This window comes from Otolemur garnettii, unplaced genomic scaffold (genome assembly GCF_000181295.1).
Source record: "Otolemur garnettii isolate 467f Iridium unplaced genomic scaffold, OtoGar3 scaffold00060, whole genome shotgun sequence".
In the NCBI taxonomy this organism is placed as follows: domain Eukaryota; kingdom Metazoa; phylum Chordata; class Mammalia; order Primates; family Galagidae; genus Otolemur; species Otolemur garnettii.
The window spans coordinates 2,098,703-2,111,848 of record NW_003852455.1 but is presented as its reverse complement, the minus strand read 5'-3'; the positions used below and the strand labels follow the sequence as shown (position 1 = coordinate 2,111,848).

General features: G+C 49.1%; 1 protein-coding gene and 1 pseudogene across 2 annotated transcripts in view; one reads left to right on the top strand and one right to left on the bottom strand.

Annotated features, from left to right (window-relative positions):
- The window catches only part of XXYLT1 (xyloside xylosyltransferase 1), a 186,170-nt gene that overhangs the window by 15,701 nt on the left and 157,323 nt on the right, over positions 1-13,146 (bottom strand). The window lies entirely within an intron of this gene.
- LOC100945373 lies at positions 5,261-6,619 on the top strand (annotated as a pseudogene). Its single transcript, XR_153871.3, has one exon. The product of XR_153871.3 is annotated as an NAD kinase pseudogene (transcript).

The window sequence follows — 13,146 nt, the reverse complement described above, 5'->3', positions numbered from 1 at the left end:
TTCACTGCATTATCTTTGATTTTAAAATTTTCTTTTCTTTTTTTTAAGGATAAAAGAAGAAGAAAATCTGCAAAACAACCTATTCTATGGACAGGCTGGATCAGATGGCAGTCGTGCTAAGCTGGATCAAGGAGCAACATTACCGGGGGTTATCAGAACTGTCTGCTTCAGAAAATAAACAACTCATCAAGGGTGGCCAGGTCTGGACTCAGCTGCTCCCCCATCCCTTGTCCCCTGGAACAGAGGCTCCTTCGGCAGGGCCCACAGACCTATGGGGAAGAGTCTGCCGGGTTCTATTTGAGCACAGTAGTTACCAGCATGGCCTATGGAGCCAGAGGCCCAAGTTCAAGCAGGGGCCAGTGTGGGGGCGGACTTGACACTGAGAGTAGCAAAAGGTGTGAAGGAGGGCAGCCTGTGCACAACGAAGGCCATCCTGGCCAGGTGGGCGCTGGCACAGAGGAGGCAGGGCTAGAAGCAGCAGGCCGGGCAAGAGACTGCTGCGGTAATGCGGAGGAGGGGGTAGTGTGCAGGACGGAGAGAGGTGGGGAGTCAGGATGCTTGGCTGTGTGTGCCTGGTCTGAGTGGGGGCCGGTGGACACAAGGGTGGACGTGGATGAGGAGCTCCATTCTGGATTCCGTCTTGAGCACTCCAGCTATGGGATGAGTGACAGTGGCTGTTCTAATCATCACTGACTTGCAGTGACACTGGCCAGGCCCTGCCAAGATTCTGGCTGTATCCTCCCACCTGGACGAGGAGAGCAGTCTCCTGGCCTTTCCAGCTCAGATGCCCTGACCTGAACTACATCCAAACTAACCAAGAAATTCCCTCAGCCCTCCCCCGGGGAGACACACATACCCACACCCACAGCCCCTGCTGCCATCAAGAGGCAGAGCTGTCTCCAGGGACAGCAGCCCCTCCTCCCTGTGTGCAATCCCGTGGGCTGTCTTGCTAGGGTAGCCATGGAACTAGAAGGGCAATGCTTCCAACACTGGCCTCTCCTCCTCCCGGGTCTCAGCTAAGGAAAAGGCACAAAGACACGTCTGCTGTGAACACACCTTGGAAAGCAGGCAAAGGAGGAAAGAACAAACCTCCCTGCACAGCCAGGCCAGGCCCCACAGCCCTGCCTGCCCGTCTACACTTTGCTGAAATCACATCCACACCCCCACCCAGCTGGCACCTCCTAGCCTCCCACCTCTCTCAGGGGTACCTCCCTCACTTCCTCAGTGTCACCTGGCCTTTGCCCAAGACCAACAGACACCTGCCTTCACACATGTGGGCCCAGAGTGGCCCAATGGGCCTCCTCGCCCCTTGTTGTCCAGACACAGATGCTGACATCCCCCACCCTGTACAGAGCTGGACACCTGGTGGGATCTCAGGGAACCTTCACTGAACTAAGAAGCCCTCAGTCCCACACTCAGGACCCTCCTCAGAAAAGCTTCCCTGCTGCAAATGTGTCACCACAAGAACGCTGAGTTGGCTGCATATCCCACCTCTCCCAGTGGTCTGAACAATGTGTGGTGCCCACACCTCCATCTTCATGACACCCTTCCCCTGCAGAGCCACCTGCCCCTGGCACAGGCAAGGACCTTGAGGCTGCCTCTTCCCCTCTCCGCCCAGCAGGGAAGGCATCTGCCAATGCTATCTGGTTAGGAAGTGCTGCCTCTCCCCACAGCGCTCCTCTGCAGCTCAGCTCCGCACCCTCATCAGTGTTTCCAACCCTTTTGATCTCACAGCACACTTCAACCTATAGTTAAACTTCCCACACACACTTAAGTTACGTTGATTTTTTAAAGAGTAATAAAAAAGAATTTACTTACTGTGCTTTGAACTACTTTTAAACATAATTTAATTAATGATCTTTAAAAATGTTCTCAGCACACACCTAAGATCCCCTCACGGCACACCAGTGTGCTGTGGCACAGCAGTTGAAAATCACTGCTCTTGGGGGTTTTCTCAGCTAATCCCACTGTGCCTTCACTTCCCTTCTCAGGGTCCTCTCTCCGGGGAGCTGCTCGATGAAGGGCAGCCCCTCCCTAACTTTACCGTGCACATGACATTTCTGTCCAGAGTCTGGGTAAAAGCAGAGGGGGATTCTGCGCTGACAGACTGGCAGGTGATGCTGACACTGCTGGTCCACAGGCCACACTTTTGAGTAGCAAGAAGGCAGAAGAAACAGTGAGGATTCTCAGCCAGGGAAACTGTGTTCTGGCCCAGCTCCACCCGAGCTAACCGTTACGCCCCACAGACCACGCTCTACTCTGTGGTAAGGCCGTGTCTGACAGTCCCTGATCAGGGGCGCTTGCAAATGCAATTGCTCTTCCTTTTGCTTCAGACTTCTCCCTGTAGTAGTAGGGGGTGTAATGCCTTGGAAGATTGCTAAAAAATTAAGTGACAGAACATGTGGGCATGCTGGTACACAGCAGGTGAGGACTGATAGGAGTTCTTCTTTCCCTTCCGCTGTCCAGACCAGGTCTAGCACTACACTGGTGCTCCAGAGGCCTGGGGAAGGAGCGGAGAGCTGAGGCTGTCTCTCAGGCCAAGGGTCTCCACATCCAGTTCTCAGTGCTCACATTCGTGGTGGGAAAGGGTTGTTTGGGTCATGCTGTGGCAGTTCCTCAACTGACTTTGCTGCTCGTGTGCCTATGTACGGACAGCATGTCACGTAGCTCTCAGAAGAAGAGCCATGATAGCATAAGGGCCTGCAGGTAGCAGCAGCCACGGAGTGCCCTAGTAAGGCCTCAGGTCCTGCTGCCTCCTGCTGAGCTGCTGGCAGGCAGCCCCCACTGGAGGGGACTCTGGTGGCACATCTGATTCTCACAGCAGCTCAGCAGCACAATGGAAATGAGCCAGGTGCTTTTAGAAGCCACATTAACAGACCTGGCCGGAAAAGAACCATTTAGCAAGCTCCTCCTTTGCTGCCTGTATTCCTGGACCCGAGGAACCCAAGCAGCTCCAGAGGTGTTGCTTATTTCCTGGGAGAGGCTGGGGGCTCGGGGACCCAACTCAATGTGTGATATAGAGCAGTGCTGCTACAAAGGCAAGAGGAGAAATTAGACTGATAGCACACCATCTTCAGCAGGTATTTACTGAGGTTCAGTTTTCACCTGAGCTTTTCCCTGCCCCTAGCACACAGACAAAAGCAACCTCTTTTGACCTTAATCAGAACATTATGCTGTTTCAAGATACTAGTAGAGACCCGCTGAGCCTGGAACCACTTAGGGGAGCTTGGGGGATCCCTCTGGCAAGGTCCCAGCCCAAGTCTAGCAGGTGAATACACATGGCCAGAGAAAAGCACTATAAGGGTGTAGACATGGACATAGTACTCAGAGGGCTCCAATGAGGGGGGAAATGACATGCGATGTCCTGAAATTATGCAACCAACCTAGTGCATTCTCCAACATACATAAGCATATGCACATGTACGTGTGTGCACATGCATAGACAAAACATATATGTGCACAAACATGCAAACACAGTAGACACATGTGCATGGACACACATCTGCGTACAGCCAGGCATACAAACTAAACATATAAATCACATGCACACATACACACACAAACATTTCCTCTGCTTTGGGGAAACTGGAATTCAACTTCCCATCTAGTCTGAGTCCTCATTTCTCCAGAATGAAATGCAGATTTGCAAGGTGGCCATTCCTTCTCCAGCCCCAGACCTTCTTTGTGCCCGGGTAGCATTTTACACAGCTATTTAACAAGTAGGGCTGAGATTGCCTTTTAACTGGCAATAAAATCAGAGCACACATAGATCAGAGCACATGCAACACAACAGAAAATCTGGAGATGAAACCAGCCTCATATCTCCATCTGATACTCGATAAACCAAAGCATACACTGGGGAGAAGAATCCCTGTCCAATAAACGGTGCTGGAAGAACTGGATAACCACACGTAAAAGACTGAAACTGGACCCCACACGTCTCACCACTTAATAAAAATTGACTCACGATGGATAAAAGATTTAAACCTAAGACAAGAAAAGATAAAAATTCTTGAAGAAAGCATGGGATAAACTCTTGACGATAATGGCCTAGGGAAGGACTTTAAGAGGAAGATTATGTTGGCAATTGCAGCAACAACAAAAATAAATAAATGGGACTTAATCAAACTAAAAAGCATCTGTACAACTAAGAACACAACAATTAAAGCAAACAGACAGCTTCCAGAATGGGAAAAGATGTCGGCGTGTTACAAATCTGACAAAGAGCTAACAACCAGAGTCTACAGACAAACTCAAACTAATCAACTCAAACAATCCTATTTATCACTGGGCAAGAGACATAAACAGAACCTTCTCCAAAGAAGACAGATGAATGGCCAAGAAACACATGAAAAAATGCTCAGATAAATGCAAATCAAAACCACCTTGAGATATCACCTAACCCCAGTGAGAATAGCCCACATCACCAAGTCCCAAAACTACAGATGCTGGCATGGATGTGGAGAGAAGGGAACACTTTTATACTGTTGACGGAATTGAATACAGACTCTTTGGAAGGCAGTATGAAGAATCCTCAAAAAGATAAAAGTAGACCTTCCATTTGACCCCACAATCCTTTTTCTTGATATCTACCCAGAAAAAAATATCATTTTACCATAAAAACATTTGCTTAGAATGTTTATCGCAGCTCAATTCATAATCGCCAAGATGTGGAATCAACCCAAGTGCCCATCAACTCATGAGTAGATGAATAAACTGTTGTACACGTGTACCATGGAATACTATTTAGCCATAAAAAGACAAAGACTTTACATCTTTCGTATTAACCTGGGTGGAGTTGAAGATATTTTCCTTAATAAAGTATTACAAGAATGGAAAAGCAACTGAGCCATGGTGGCACATTGCTGCTCTGCGGCGCTGGCGCCGCTGGCAGTCCGCGCTGCCATAGGGTGGCGGGCAGCTGGGGCACGGAGGGCCAAGTAGCTACGGCCAGTGGCGTGGCCTGCGGGGTCGGCCGGCATGTAGACGCCCCCCAGGCGCCCGTGGCAGCGAACGAGGAAGAGGCAGCTGGGTCTTCATTCCACTTTGCCGTGGAGTCTCACACCCCCTGGAGCCCTGCTGCTGTTTCCTGGACACTCAGGGCAGACAAGCGGGCTGGTGTTTGTTCCTCCAAGCAAGCAGGAGTGTTTCTTCTTCTCCCTCTGGTGATCCCAGGAGCAGCTCCCTGGGACTGAGGCTGCCCGTGGAGCTCCAAGCTGCAGATGCTCAGAGCAGGCGTCAGTGTTTTTCTGACCGAAGTTCTCATTTACTGACTATGGAAATGGAACAAGAAAAAATGCCCGTGAACAAGAGATGTGTCCAGATTCAGCCATGTACTGCTGTTCTGCATGCCATGAGGACGAGGCTTGGAGCTACAGCCACCCCATCCAGGGCTGGGCCAAGTCCCGCAGCCTGTCCACCTTGCCCCCGCTCCCCCCCCCCCGGGGGGAGCACCAAGGAGTTCAGGAGGACGCGCTCTCTACACGGGCCCTGCCCAGTGACCACCTTTGGCCCAAAGGCCTGAGTGCTGCAGAACCCTCAGACCATCATGCACATTCAGGACACTGCGAGCCAGCGGCTGGCATGGAGTAAGTCTCCAAAGAGTGTTCTGGTGGTCAAGAAGGTCCGTGATGCCAGCCTGCTGCAGCTGTTCAAGGAGCTCTGCACATACCTCATGGAGGAGAGCAATATGGTTGTGTATGTGGAAAAGAAGGTGCTAGAAGACCCTGCCATCGTGAGTGATGAAAACTTTGGGGCAGTGAAGAAGAAATTCTGCACTTTCTGAGAAGATTATGATGACATTTCTAATCAGAGAGACCTCATCATCTGCCTGGCAGGGCATGGGACCCTGCTGTATGTATCCTCTCTGTTCCAGGGCAGCGTGCCTCCAGTCATGGCCTTCCACCTCAGCTCGCTGGGCTTCCTGACACCATTCAACTTTGCGGACTTTCAGTCTCAAGTTACCCAGGTGATAGAGGGGAATGCAGCTGTTGTCCTTCAGAGCCGGCTGAAGGTCAGGGTGGTGAAGGAGCCCAGGGCCAGGAAGGCGCCCATCCACAGCACACCCACTGCAGGCCTGGACGTGGAGGCCAGGCAGCAGGCCATGCAGTACCAGGTCCTGAATGAGGTGGGGATCGACAGAGGCCCCTCCTCATATCTGTCCAACGTGGACGTCTACCTGGACGGACACCTCATCACCACAGTGCAGGGTGACGGAGTGATCATGTCCACTCCAACTGGCAGCATGGCGTATACAGTGGTGGCCAGGGCCTCCATGATCCACCCCAACGTGCCAGCCATCATGATCACACCCATCTGCCCCCACTCACTGTCCTTCCGGTCCATCGTGGTTCCTGCAGGGGTGGAGCTGAAGATCATGCTGTCACCAGAAGCACGGAACACAGCGTGGGTGTCCTTTGACAGCCGGAAGAGACAGGAGATCCGCCATGGAGACAGCATCAGCATCACTACCTCTTGCTACCCGCTGCCCTCCATCTGCATGCAAGACCCCATGAGCGACTGGTTTGAGAGCCTGGTGCAGTGTCTGCACTGGAATGTGCACAAGAAGCAGGCCCACTTCCCTGAGGAGGAGCGGGGCGAGGGCAGGTGCGTGGGCTAGGCCGAGCTCCTGTGCAGGCACACCAGCCAGAGCCCCGAACCCTCCCGGGTCTGCATTGCCCTTCCTGCCTTCCCGTGTGCCCTCCGGGGACATACCAACCTGTGTGTGCGTGTGAACACGTCTGTCTGTTGCGGTCACGAGCCGCCTCTGTCTATTGTCAGGAAAAGCCTGTATCTGCCTTTGTTGACCAGATCAGCTGTTCTTTTGTGTTTTTTTAATGTTTTAAATCTGACTCCTTTTTTCACATTTCTAACGGAGCAAAGTGAGAACTGGGCTGAGGACCATCTGCACAAGCCCCCCCCCCCGCCTTTGCTGGTCTTGGTGCTGGCTGCCTGCCCCGCCCTACCCCAGGCTCTGTGATTCCACAAGTCAGTCTACTGAATCAGAAGGTCAGAAAGACTTGATCTGTCCTTTGATGTTGAAAATAAATGTCTCCGCCAAGAATATTCTTGAGCTGCGATGCTTCTGCCCTTGGGCCTGTACTTTCTGAAGCTCTTCTAGGGAGGAGCATAGGCAAGCTACAGCCCAGAGGGGTCTGGATGCCGACTGTGAAGCAGGCTGGCTGTGCCCTGATTTCTGGAGAGGTTTCTTCCCTGCTCATGTCAGCACCAAGTCTGGCCAGACCCCCCAGTGCTGAGCTGGAGGCCTCTGGTCCCCTCCCAGAGCTGCTGTGTGGCCCAGCATCCCCAGAGGGCTGTCAAGCATCCTGGGCTGACACACACATTCCTCACGCAGCTTCAGCTCCCAGGAAGATGTTTTAAATCCTACATATACTTTTTAGAGATTCTTATAAACCTTATGAAGTGCTTACATACATATTTTCTTGTACACACTTATACGAAGACCCTGCTGATGTTTACACTGTGTCCTGTGTGGTGCTGTCCAGCCTTGAGCAGCCCTGATGGTCCAGGAGAGAGCCGTGTTTGAGCCGGACAATTGCAATGAGAATTTTGAGACAAAACAGAGAGTACTCCTGTGAGCCCTCTGCAGAGAACCAGGAGTCTCTTGAGAGCATGGTGTGATGCCTGGGGTACCACAGCATGGTACCACATGGGAGCAGCACCCTGGGTGCTGTCCAGCAGGAGTCCCAAATGCAGGAGGCTGTTTTTGAGTAGCTGCTCTTAGAGGTTTGCCCAAGAAGTCACCTTTCTCACTATTCAGTGGTGAGAACAGGAGAATGAGGACTCTTTTATGAGGTGCAGCTCAGGCCCTCGGCATCATTGAAGTTGAGCGTCTTAAGACACTGAGTATGATTCTGGGCAACGCTAAGTGGCAGAGGGGCTGCCCATGATTCTGAGTGCCAGCAGAACCTCCACCTGCCACCCATAGGCTGAGGGGAAGGGGCCCCAGTACCTCAGCTTTGGGCCCAAAGACAGTGGTATTTGGAATTCCAGTCCCTTATCTAAAAAAAGCAAATGTTAAATTTTGTCCTAAAGCAGCATGGGACTGGAACGATCTAGAAAATTCTGGATTTTTGAAGTGAATCTTAATGTTTCATATTGTTAATATCTTGAAAATGTGTTAAATGTTGAAAGCCTTATGACTATTTTCAGATCCTTTCAATAAACAGACTTGTAAAAAAAATAAAGAATGGAAAAGCAAGCACCCAATATACTAAATATGAATGTGAAACTAGTAGATGAACAACTACTAGGGAGGGAAGGGGAGGAAAAAGGAGGCAGTGTAAGAGAGAGGAGTGGTGTGCTCTACCTAATGGTCATAATGCAGAGGTATATGGCACACCTCCTGGGTGAAGGGCTCAAGTACAACTTGCACTTTACCAAGGGTGCAAAGAAACTGGAACCCTTGCACACTGGTAGTGAGAATGTAAAATGGTATAGCTGCTATGGAAAATAGTACAGAGGATCCTTGAAAAAATATATAGACTTACCATATATTATCCAGAAATTTATTGCTAGGTATATAACCCAAAGAATTGAAGACAGGGACTTGAAAAGATAACAGTATTTGTACATCCACATTCATAGCAGCATTATTCACACAGTGAAGCAATCCAAATGTCCATTAACAGATGAATGGGCAAATATGGTATGTGCATACCAAAGAATGTTATTCATTCTTAGAAAGGAAAGACATTCTGAGATAGGCTACAACATGGATGGACCTTAAAGACATTATTCTAAGTGAGATAAGCCAGTCACAAAAACACAACCACCACTGACCCTCAGCAGTGCAAAGGTTAGTTACAGGCGCTGATCTCCACCCAGTTGAAAATCCATGTAGAACTTCTGACTCCCTTAAAATTTAAAGAATAATAGCTTCCTACTGAGTGGAAGCCTTACTGATAGCACCAACAGTAGATTTATGCATACTTTGAATGTTACATATTTTATGATATGTGCTATAGTAAATTAAGCTAAAGAAAGGAACATTTTATTGAGAAAATCATATGGAAGAGATCATAAATTCACTATTCATTGAGTGGAAGTGTTCATTGTCTTCATGTTGGCTGTGGAGGAGGAAGAGGAAACATTGGTCTTGCTGTCTGAGGGGTGGAACTGGCTGAAGAAAACTGTCTTTAAGTGAATTTACACAGTTTAAACCTGTGCTGTTTAAGGGCTCACTGTATCGTAGGATTCCAGTTATATGAGGTATCTAAAATAGTCAAACTTATAGAAACGGAGTAGAATAGTGGCTACGGGCAAAGGAAAGAGGGAAAAATCAGTTGCTGTTCCATAATTACAAAGTTTCTGTTTTCAAGATTAATAAGCTCTGGGGTCTGCTGCACAAGATTTTGTCTGTACCTAACAATACTGTCTTTTGCCCTTAAAAAATGATTAAGAGGAGCTCAGTATTCTTATTACATTTTAAAAACAAATAAATGAGAAAAAAATGCAATATAACCTAATCATGTGTACACTCAATCTGAAAATTGTTTAAAAACATTCCCCCCTCAAAAAATAAGGTCAGAACATAGAGACAAGTTTCGGAAAGCTTGGTTTTCATAGAGGATAACTTTTCTTCTGTGGGTTTGAAAAAAAATGAACCTCTTGATTGAAACTCTATCGTTTCAATCCCACTGTACCCACGTAAACAGTTAAGCCCTCTCAGTCTCCTAAATTGAGAAGAATATGAGAATCTTTAGCTTGAGATCAGAAAGAATGCAAGTTTGTATGATTTGCTTCCAGATTTAAAAAGAGAAAAAGGGTAAAAATGTGAAGACTGTGCTGTCAGTTTGAGACCTGTCCCAAGGCGAGCAGTTCCAATTTTCACCTCAGCTGATCCTAAGGAGGGGTGCCCTTGGCATCTATCTGCTGAGAATTCCCACTTGTCTGTTGCTCTGAAGAAAAGAGCAGGAAATGCTGGCAGGTCAGTTCGTATCTGTCCTGATAGGGCCCAGTGGCAACTTGAAGTTGGAGATATTCTTGGACCCAGTCTCGTGGTGCTGAGCTGGTTTTGCTGTGCTCGCACATACATACCTACATGCATCAGGGTAGCTGCTGTTTACTAAATGCTTATTCCATGCCAGTCACTTTTTAAACAGTTCATACAAATTATTTCATTTTCACAAAAACTTTGTGACGCAGGCTACAATAACGGTGAGCACCACTCTCTGTGCCATGTGCCAGCACAGGCAAGCTCTGTCATGTTTATATCCTTGAACTCATTTATTCTTCACAAGTGAGGTACGTACTATTATTATCCCCATGTATTTTTGTTTGTTTGTTTGTTTGGGTTTTTTTGCAGTTGTCATTGTTGTTTAGCCGGCCCAGGCCGGGTTCGAACCCACCAGCCTTGGTGCATGTGGCCGGCACTATAACCACTGTGCTACAAGCGCCAAGCCTATTATCCCCATGTTATAGACAAGGAAACTGAGGCTAACAGGTTAAGAAAAATAGTCAAAGCCACCCAGCTAGTAAGTGAAGACTGACTGGAACCCAGGCAGTCTGGCCCAGAGCTTCCTTTTATGACCCCGTCCTCTACTGCCTCTCAGTGCCTGGTGAGTGAAGATTTGCCAAGACGAAACCAAGCTCTGAGTTCTGTTACAGTGCCCAGCTCTGACTCATCAGGGCAATGTGGGGGAGAAAAGGCCCTCACATAGATAACCCCTAAATACGCGCGTGCACACACACACACACACACACACACACACAGAGCAGTCAGGCTGGGTAGAAGAGGGCTTCATACCAAATGTTCTGGACAGGGGAAGACCAGGCTAATTGAAAGGAATAAGGCAGCCCACGGAGAGTACTGCAGGGATGAACAGAGAGAAGGATCCAGGAGTCCGAAAGGCCCAGCACCAGGGCAGGCCGAGGAACAATGTGCTACAAGGCCTGGGGGCAGCAGAGAACACCAGAAGAGACTAACATTATAAGATTCCAGAAATATGGAGTGTCTAGACAGGCAAATTCATAAGCACAAAGTAGATCAGAGGTTACCAGGAGCCGGGAGGAAGAGAGAAAGGAAGAGTTACTACTTAATGGGTACAGAGTTTCTCTTGGGGGTGATCCTCTTTGTGGGAAATAGTAGTGAAGGTTGGACAAGACTATGAATGAAAAGATGGCAAATTTTGTGTTATACGTTTGACCACAGTTTTTTTCAGTGGCCCTAGAGATGAAGCCCCAGCCACTGGCAAGGTCTCCAGAGCCCTCTCCTCACTACATGGCCCCTGATGAGATGCCTGCCACAGAGCCCAGGTACCAGAAGGGAGCCTTCTGACCAGCTACAGCTCTTGCGCTTTGCAATAGAATCAGACTGAAAGGCTCTCTGCCCACATTCCCAACCCCACATGCTCCCAGACCTCCTCCCTCAGCCTCTGGGCTCACAGTCTAGGGCCTCCAAGCTGCCTCAATGCCTTCATCCCCTTGGTCTGCCTGAGCCCAGAGCAGCCCCTTGGCTTGGAAGGGCTCCTGCTTTCCCTCTCCCAGCTCACTGCTTCCAGCGCAGCCAGCTCTACAATCTCAGCGTATCTGTTTTCCAAGTCTGTGGATACCAAAGGGCAAACTGTGGTAGCAGCGTATGGTATAATTAACGTGGAATGTACTGGGGAGCCGAGGACCCGTGGGACAGAGGTCAGATTCTCAAACAACAGCTTTCTGTTGAAGAGGATCTGGGTTCTCCTCTCTCTCTTCCCTCCCAAGAGATTAAAATAATAAACTCTGAGAATTAAAGAAACAAAGCTGTTCAGTGTCGCACACACCAAGTTGACCCTGGTGCAGGTGCATGGACTTGCAACTGGGGTAGCAGCTGGACCACCCTGTTCTGTATCCATCGCCACCCAGGTGTCATGACCACAGAGTCACATTTAACACACACCATCCCAGCGCCACCCAGCCCAGCAAGGCCATCTGGGGCCCACACCATCAGCCCAGACGCAGTCATGTCAGTGGAAAGTGGAATCTGTGATTGACAATAAAGTTGTTCACAAGCCCCCTTTCCTGGCATTTAGCAAAGACATTTAGTTTCATAAAGAACTAAATGTGGGAACTGTACCTGAAAACTTGTTCAGTGTAAAGGGTCTTCAGAAAAAGTTGTTTTCTTAAGTGTAGCTTTGGTAAACAATTGGGATCTATTTCTCACTGGGTATAAAAGAGAGAGGAAAGAGAAAAATTCTTCCTGTTTTACTTTTTAGAAAAAGACTAAATGAAATACAATAAGTATCTACAGAATAAAGTAGTGATAAGTTTGGGGATCTGGAATTTCCCAGCAGTGTATAAACCCCTGAGATCTTGCCTGTGGAACAAATCTCCCCCCAGCATTGTTTATACGACAAGCTATCAATCCTTGCAACAAGCGGTCTGGCCATGTCTGCCCCTCTCATCCTTGCCCCTCCACCAGTCTGTGGACCTCTGATGGCCAGATGAATGGGGCTGGTTTCCTACTCATCTCTGAATCTCTTGGCTACTCACCCAGCACAGCGTCTTGACTTGGAAAGTGTGCCCTAGACGGGATGGAAGTGAAGTATAGCATGACAATCTGACCAGACAGTGTGATTTGGCTAGGACAGGGCAGGGTTTGACCCCTCTCCTGGAAGGCAGATGTCTTCAGAGTCTTCCACCTTGGCCTCACAATATCATGCTCCTTGCTCCCTATAGAATTACCTCCAACTTGGCTCGGCGCCTATAGCTCAACCGGCTAAGGCGCCAGCCACGTACACCTAAGGTGGCGGGTTCGAATTCCCAGCCCGACCCGCCAAACAACGATGACGGCTGCAACCAAAAAATAGCTGGGCGTTGTGGTGGGCGCCTGTGGTCCCAGCTGCTTGGGAGGCGGAGGCAGGAGACTCGCTTGAGCCCAGGAGTTGGAGGTTGCTATGAGCTGTAATGCCACGGCACTCTGCCCAGGGGGACAGCTTGAGGCACTGTTTCAAAAAAAAAAAAAAAAAAAAAAGAATTACCTCCAACTCCTTCACCTAATCTGTAAGACTCTCCAAGATCCCAACCCCTTCTCCTCCTCTGCTTCCCAGCACCATCTCCTGTGAACCACCCAAACTCAAGTCCTGAGGCCCCTGCACTCACCACCCTGAGGCTCTGTGCTGTGGCACCTCTGGCTATATGCCCTTCTCC